The sequence below is a fragment of the Neoarius graeffei genome, chromosome 9 (genome assembly GCF_027579695.1).
Source record: "Neoarius graeffei isolate fNeoGra1 chromosome 9, fNeoGra1.pri, whole genome shotgun sequence".
In the NCBI taxonomy this organism is placed as follows: domain Eukaryota; kingdom Metazoa; phylum Chordata; class Actinopteri; order Siluriformes; family Ariidae; genus Neoarius; species Neoarius graeffei.
Window position 1 is genome coordinate 29,637,387 of NC_083577.1, and position 7,441 is coordinate 29,644,827.

General features: G+C 44.2%; 1 pseudogene; it reads left to right on the plus strand.

Moving 5' to 3' along the window:
* The first annotated feature begins 241 nt into the window (after window positions 1-241).
* Window positions 242-4,817, plus strand: LOC132892132 (polyadenylate-binding protein 1A-like; annotated as a pseudogene).
* The last annotated feature ends 2,624 nt before the right edge of the window (window positions 4,818-7,441 follow it).

Genomic DNA, 7,441 nt, shown 5'->3' on the forward strand with positions numbered 1-7,441 from the left:
TCCATGTCGGCGTTTGGTATTTACCATAATTCCCATAGCACATGAACGCACCATAATCGTTTTAAAAACGTTAATCTGATGATCCGCTGATACGGTTTAATGTAAACATGGGCTAAGGTTTGTCTTTTTAAAACAGTAGGTTAGTGTGTTGATCGGCCGACTAATTGTTCAGTTAGTAGTTCAGTTGGTGTTGTTGCTTTTCTCCACCACTGAGAGTTTGATTTTTTACTCTTTAGGTAAAATGATCCCAAACTCCACGACAACTGCACTGCATGTAGGTGATCTGCACCCTGATGTGTCTGAGGTGATGCTGGAGGAGATGTTGAGTGCTGCAGGACCCGTTCACTCCATCCATCTCTGCAGGGACAGGAAGACTGGCTCCTCACGCGGCTACGCTTACGTCAATTTTCTGTATCGAGCCGATGGTAATAGAGTACAAACCATAAAGAAGAAAGGAGAACGCTGTTCACTACACTGTTTCTGCATTTTAATACCAGTTTATAGCCTGCTTAAGGATACATGTCTCATTTGTTTTATTTTGCTGCTTTGTTTCATGGATAAGGTCAAATATGTGCCTTTACAAGACACAAAATGATATAAAAATCTTTTTTTTGGCGTCGAATAAATAGTAAAAATTTTCATAGCCTTCCTGACCTATCTTTTCCAAGGGTGCCAATACTTTTGAATCGGACTGTATATACATAGTATAATAGACACCTATGATATTTCTTTCTTTCTTTGGTTGAAATGATTGAGCTGTAACTTATTTTCGTTCCCTCAGCCGAGCGAGCGCTGGAAAGCTTTGACTCTGAGCTCCTGATGGGGCGGCCCATACAGATGGCGTGGTCTCGGAGGGAGCCACCCGCAAAGAACACCGGCATCAGAAACCTCATCATCAGGAACTTGGATAAGTCCATTGACAGCATGTCCCTGTTTGACCTTTTGTCCATTTTCGGGATGTCCTGTCGTGCAAGGTTCGGGCTTTGAACTGTTCAGATCTGAATAGAATCTGTGTAGCAGGATTAGAATGATTTTAACACGTTTTAAAGTCCTGTATTAGCTCAGTTTGATGTAAATTCTGTGTGTTGACATGATGTGTCTCTCCTGAAGGTTGTAGGTGATGAGAAGGGCTCAAAAGGGTACGCCTACATCCACTACCAGTCTGCTGACGCAGCAGATTTGGCGATAGAGAAGCTGGATGGAAAACTGCTGAACGACCGTCAAGTGTAAGCTGCGTATAAATGAGTAGATTTTTACCAGCCTGGGTTCAAATGTCAGGGCTCTTTTTCCATTTTTTTTTTTGTGCTTGATGTTTAGTAAAATCCTTAAGTTGTTGATACAGAGGTTGTGTTTGGTCTTCTGAAGGTATTTCAGTCAACAGGAAGTTGTAATTTTGTTGGCGTAGACATGACATCAAACAGCAGGGTTTAGATCAAGAGCCATGTCTCTGTTGTGTTACAGTTTCATCGAACACATTAAGGTCAGCGAGCAGCATGAGGCTGAGGCGGACCCCTGGTCTCAACTGTTCACCAAAATTTACATCAAAAACCTGGGTGAAGACGTGAACAATAAGCAGCTGAACACCGTCTTCAGCAAGTTCGGTGAGGATCGCTAACAGAGAGTGTGACGACGTTGACACATTCACATAAACATAACGAGTTCTGCATTTGATCAGGAAATAAAGACTAGGAACGTATTCTAGAGTTCAGACTGAGACGTAAAATTGTCGGTGTGTTCAGGATCTGTGCTGAGTGTTCACGTAGTGAAAGATGAGAGCGGGAAGTCCAGAGGCTTCGGCTTTGTGAGGTTTGCGAGGCACGAGGATGCACAGAGGGTGAATGTACACTGCAGCCAAGTGTATTCCTGTATGTCCTTGTAGAAAGTTTCTTTACAGCAGGAGAACCTCTGGGTAATGGTGTGCATGTGTGCAGGCTGTGGCTGTGATGAACGGAAGGGTGCTGAACGGTAGACGGGTGCACGTGAGCCGAGCACGAACTAAAGAAGAGAGACAAGCTCAACTCGGGCAGAAGTCTGAGGAGGTAAAAACACACACACACACACGGGATGCTGACTCTGCCTTCTCGGCTCCAGGGTCTGAAGGACAAGGAGGTGATGAACGATGGGAATCCAGTGTACTTGGGCGTGGCTCAGAGGAAGCAGGAACACCAGACTTACCTTGCCCCTCAGCAGAGAGTGGCGAGCGTGGAGCCAAACGCTGCACTGAACATCCACCAACCTGTGCTGCCTCCCTGCTCCATCCTGAACACCATTCCTGAGGTACACATTAAAATGTTCTCCCAAATTACCACAAGAGGCTCCTGCTAGCTGGATAGCATCGCTAACTGCCACCTGTGATTCTGATGAAATAAAGTGTGTTTGTGTGTGTAGACCGGTGGCACCAAAAAATCTCCAGCTGTAGCCAGAGTCCCACCTAAAGAAAGTGCCCAAGCTGTTCAAAGAGAGTCGTCTGTGGAAAGCGTGCCAGCTGTTGAGACAGCTCGAGCTGTAAACGGTACTCCAGTTGTGGTTCTGGTTCCAGTGAAAGATCTTCCAGCCACGACTGATGCAGCGCCTTCTACAGCTGTGGCACCTGTGGGAGAAGTTCAGCCGAACAAGGACACAACGGTAAGAACAAAACATGAGTAAAGAATAATAATAATAATAATAATAATAATTTCCTGTGTGTCCAGGATGTGTCCACATACCCACCAGCTGGAAAACGGCTGACGATCTACATGCTCGAGTCGTCTCCGGTACATGAACAAGTCAAGATGGCATGTGAGTTTCACACTCGTACACACCCAAACACACACATCCATCTGGCTCATACACACTCCTGCTCTGCAGCTCAGCTTTTAATCCACTGTGTTTTTCTTCCCCGCTACGGTTTGCGGTGTTTCCTTGTCGAGACTGAAAACTTCGACAAGCACCTGCTTTCAACTTGTCTTGCTTTTGTTACTCAGTAATAGAGCGTAGAAAGAGTCTGGAGCCTGAGCCCCACCCATGTTCTCTCACCGGATGGCTGGGACCATTCACTCTAATTGTATTCTCTCTCTGTGCAGATGATTCCATGTTACCCCTTGTTCAGAAAATCCACCCAAACCTGGCTAATAAAATCACCTGGATGCTTGTGGAGAGCGGGAACAACTATGAAATCATGAATATGATTGGAGATCCTGAGCTCCTGCGTGCCAGAGTGAGTGTGCACACACAATACACCAACTGGACCAATTGAGGTTTTTCACCCACGTGACCAAGTCATGTGATGCATCGTTAGGCTGCCATTTTGGACGTCACAGCTCGAATCAGTTTGAATGCGAGGAAGGCGACAAATGAAAAACATAAAAGAAAAAGGAGCGAGATGCAGAAAACACCTTCACTATCCAGCGACGTAGGGCATTTACAGGGCGAGCAGAGGGAGAGGTATTTGCAAAAATTGAGGTTAGCAGGCTTGGAGAACGACGTTTACCTGCTTCCACCAGGATTGTTCACTGACGTACGGAAGTACACGAAGCCCTCGTCTTTACCTGACTTCGGCCCACATGATCTGTATACCTATGTCGTTAAAAACCCATCGCCATACACAGGTATTGATCTGAAAGCGTATAAGAGTTTGGATGCCTACAAATATTTTGTGTCAGGCTGGGTAACATGCCTACATCAGCGGGTCGTCCCTGGAGCCGGTGGTCGCCATCTTATTACAGCTAAGGTTTGTTCACATTTACTTTCGGTCCTCAGGATAAACAAAATGTTATTAAATGTAATTGAAATAACTTCTTAGTCTGTTGAGACGTGGCCCGTTATAAATTTGCTGTTACCAGGCAATGACCAAGAACTGTATTATTAGGGTCGGTGTCTGTGTTGTAGCAGTGTACTAGCAGCTAGCTGTTAGCACTAACTAATGTCAACAACATCGTAGCTAGTATGTTACTGTAGCAATGTTTACGTTCAGTCATTTGGATGACTGTTAAAACCTTTCAGTCTCAAGTTTTTCCTTTACTGTATTTACTAGTTTACTGTAATTATGATCCGGCAGCTATTTACACCGGATCCAGTGTAAATAACTGCCGGAGCGCGCTCCGGAACCTCGGCCGGAGCACTCCGGGAGCAAGCCGGAGCGCGCTGCTTAATTTGAGGGGGAGCAAGCCGGAGCGCGCTCCGGCAGCTATTTACACTGGATCCGGTGTAAATAGCTGCCGGATCGTAAATACAGTAAAGGAAAAACCTGAGACTGAAAGGTTTTAACAGTCATCCAAATGACTGAACGTAAACATTGCTACAGTAACATACTAGCTACTATGTTGTTGACATTAGCTAGCTTGACCTTCAAAATGGCGGACACCGGGGCGTCACGTGACCCTGTGACGTCAGGTGAAATACCTCAATATACACACTCAAGCACTATACCAAGAGTTTCATATCTGACTCTTAAAAAAAATTAACCCCACCCACCAATCCCTCATTCCTCGTGCATGTGTGTAGGTGAACAAAATGGACGCTGTCCTGAAGGCGAGGGAAGCTGGTCTCAAGCCGGTGAGGATCTTTAATAAAAACTGATATTCACTTATAAGATGCACAACAATATTTTGTATTCGATTCGTATTTAAACGTATCGTCACATCACAGTTTACACAGAGATCAAAAACATTCAGAAGTCGTTTCTGACTTCTGCACTTCTCTTCCAGGAAACCATCAAGATGCTGTTCAATGACAAGAACAAGAAAAGAAAGATGAATAAGAGGAAGAATTATTAAACACTCCACCCAATGTTGCAAATCTTATCAAGTGCTCAGAGATTTGTTTGTCATTTTAAATAAAATTCAAAAAGAAACTTCAGCATAAACTGTCAATTTGTTTACTCAAGTGTTCAAACCTTAAGTATTAACTGAGAAGAACAGTAATAACGGATTGTGGTTTATCTGCATGAACGAGGGAACTTTAACGGAGCCACAGAGTGAAAACCTCATTCTGTTCAGGAGATTAAGTTGTAAATGTCCGAGTTCGATAAAGAACAAAGGCCCAGCTGTTCCAGGGGTTTTAACATGAACTGCTCTACTTCAGACAGACACAACCTCACCGACACTGTTTGACTCATTTATTGTTTGTGATTGATGAGGCTTCGGGAATATTCTTCAAATAATGCCTTGACAAATCTGAGAATAACTTCTCCAGTAGATCATGAGCACCTGAGTTTTCTCAGGAACCTGAAACGGTCATAAAAACCGGATCATCAAGATCAATCTCAAGCACCACAACACTGTTCACTATCTTATAGAACCAGACTCAGTTTTTGTGGAGACTTTGACTATCACATTGCTTCTTATTTTTGCAGCAAAACCCAGCAGCCTTCTTTTTTTTTTAATCTGAAAAGTGTCTCTTTATGTAATATGCTGCTTTCTTTCTTGACATACACAAAAAAATTTCAGTTACATTTAATTTTGTGCTGGAAATCGAATGTCTGAAAATCGCAAATGTCAGGAAAACTACACACCTGACTGTAATAAAGCACTGACACTGGAGACTCCTTCCAAAAACCTTCCATTAAATACAACCCCAATTCTAAAAAAATTGGGACACTGAATGTTTGACTGTTGAAATCCACAAATACTTTTACTGAACATAAGTTTAAGATTAAATCCGCTGGAGGATCCCTTTTAAGTTCTGAATGGTTTTGCACCAACGTATCTTGCTGATCTCCTGAATCAGTAGAACCCATTTGTCGCATTTCACTGAACTGAGGCCGAAATACTTTTACTGTGTTTGATGTAACTCAGACGTGAGAGAGGTCTGAACAGAGGCATTTCTAGCTCATGAAAAGACCAAGGGCTAAGTCACGTTTTCCTGGGGCTTGTATTGTTTAAGGGAGATTGGCATAGACAGGTTGACGAGGTTATACCTAACTTTAGAAGAAATATTATCACCCACACACATTCAAACATTATGATATCTTTATTTGTGATTTTTGCACTGCTCTTTTTAAAGGTCTGTACTTCACTTCAGTTTCTGTCTCATTATTAAGTTAAGCGAGTGCCCTCTGGAGGGTGCGCACTCCGGCCCTGCGCAGCTCACAGAGCGCGCGAGTGAAGCGCACGAGCAGTGATTCGGGACTGAGCCGCTGTGTGTGTGATCCCAGTGCATATCGGGCATGCGCAAGTCACTCACCACTTGCAAGTGGAAGGATGGCAAGCCTAAAGACAATCATAACTACACAATGGGCAGTATTTGCATCTTACCATGAACAACATTAAGAATGGCAAAGCATTATATTCATACTTTTATACTCTTTAATGAAAAACAAAAAGGTGATACAAGGCGGAAACAATAGCAGGAAGTGAAGTCCGTGCCATTTTTCAGCAGTCGCGTCACATGACCAATGTGGCATGAACAACGCCAGCGAATCAGGAAGGTGGATGTCACAGTGACGTTGTCCAATGACGACGTCAGCTAGAGCTCAGCACTGCGTTTCCTCGTATCTCAATGTTTACACAGCACCGGATCAGATACGAACTGGGTTGAATACGTGGGCCCTGGCGGATTCAAGTTGTTCCGCCTGTGGAGTCATTTCCCGGCGTTTTAATGTGAACGGACAGTGCATCCGCGACGAAAACGAGACGGATACGGTCTAATGTAAACACCACGTCAGTCATCCAGGTCATAGTAAACTGTGGGTGGTAAAAGAGAGCAATTGGACTTGCTTGAAGATTCTTGAAGACCTTTCACCTCTCATCCGAAAGGCTTCTTCAGTTCTGTCTGACTAATAGGGAGTATCAGGTATTTATCCTCTCATGGATGAAAAGCAATCCTAAGGTGTCGTTGAGTCATCCTGTTGGTGTGGGTCACTGGGGGCTGGGTGTGAACGGCCTAGAGTTGTTGGGGTGATCAATGAATTGTTGGTTCTCTCTGTCCTCCTGTGAGTCACTGAAAACAGCTGGGTTTTGGTGTGCATTCAGTTGTCTGGGAAGTGTGCTAAGGACTGCATTGTAGGTGGCTGATAAATGATGTCTTAGACCACCACCTCTGTTCAGTCAGTACGTTTACATGCACATTCAAATCGAGCTGCTGTCGGTAATCGAGCAAAGGGTCCCAGCAGGGGTGCCAGAGAAATCCAATCCTACATGCACACAAGGAAATCGAGCTAAGTGTGAGGTACAGTACATTGTGCACCCGAGCCACAGGTGGCGCTACACGCCCCATCGTGTTGGTACACTTCTGGTTGTCGTCATGAAGAAGAGCTATTCAAGAGCAGTGTTGCCAGATTGGGCGGTTTCCCGCCTAATTGGGCAGTTTTAAGTGCATTTTGGCGGGTTTTGAACATATTTTGGGCTGGAAAACGTCAGCAGTATCAGGCAACATTGTTCAAGAGTATAAACAAAGTTATCAGTTCCGTGTTCACAAGAAGAGTGTTTGTAGTTTGTATGTACGAACAGAAGTGTTCCTAATA